A 655-nucleotide genomic window follows, 5' to 3' on the forward strand; every position below is an offset into this window, starting at 1 on the left:
GATTCAAAGAATCCTCCAAATGCATCCCGAAAAAATGTGTCCTTTGTTTCTTGGGATTTGAAGGAACCATAAAGGAGTCTGATATGAATGGTAAATGGCCTGTATTTGTATAGCGCTTTACTTAGTCCCTAAGGACCCCAAAGCGCTTTACACTACATTCAGTCATCCACCCATCCACACACACATTCACACACTGGTGATGGCAAGCTACATTGCAGCCACAGCTGCCCACTGACAGAGGCGAGGCTGCCAGACACTGGCGCCACCGGGCCCTCTGACCACCACCAGTAGGAAACAGGTGAAGTGTCTTGCCCAAAGACACAACGACCGAGACTGTCAGAGCCGGGGCTCGAACCGGCAACCCTCCGATTACAAGACGAACTGCCAACTCTTGAGCCACGATCACCCCACGAGTCAGTGACACTCACTTCTGTCCACTGGCAACAATACTGAGGTCAGCTGTTATTATGCACTGGACTTTTCTGTTGCTGCCCACGTAGGTGAAACTTTCTTTGAAGTGGCTCATCGAAGTTGTAATTGAAAATAAATTCCCACACAATGCGAGAATGCAATCAATTTGTTTATCGGGGCAAAGTGTGATTTTTAGGACACTGGAGCCTAACATTAACTGGTTTAATCTTAGCTTATTTCCAAG

The sequence above is a fragment of the Oreochromis aureus genome, linkage group 11, assembly GCF_013358895.1.
Source record: "Oreochromis aureus strain Israel breed Guangdong linkage group 11, ZZ_aureus, whole genome shotgun sequence".
Taxonomy (NCBI): Eukaryota; Metazoa; Chordata; class Actinopteri; order Cichliformes; family Cichlidae; genus Oreochromis; species Oreochromis aureus.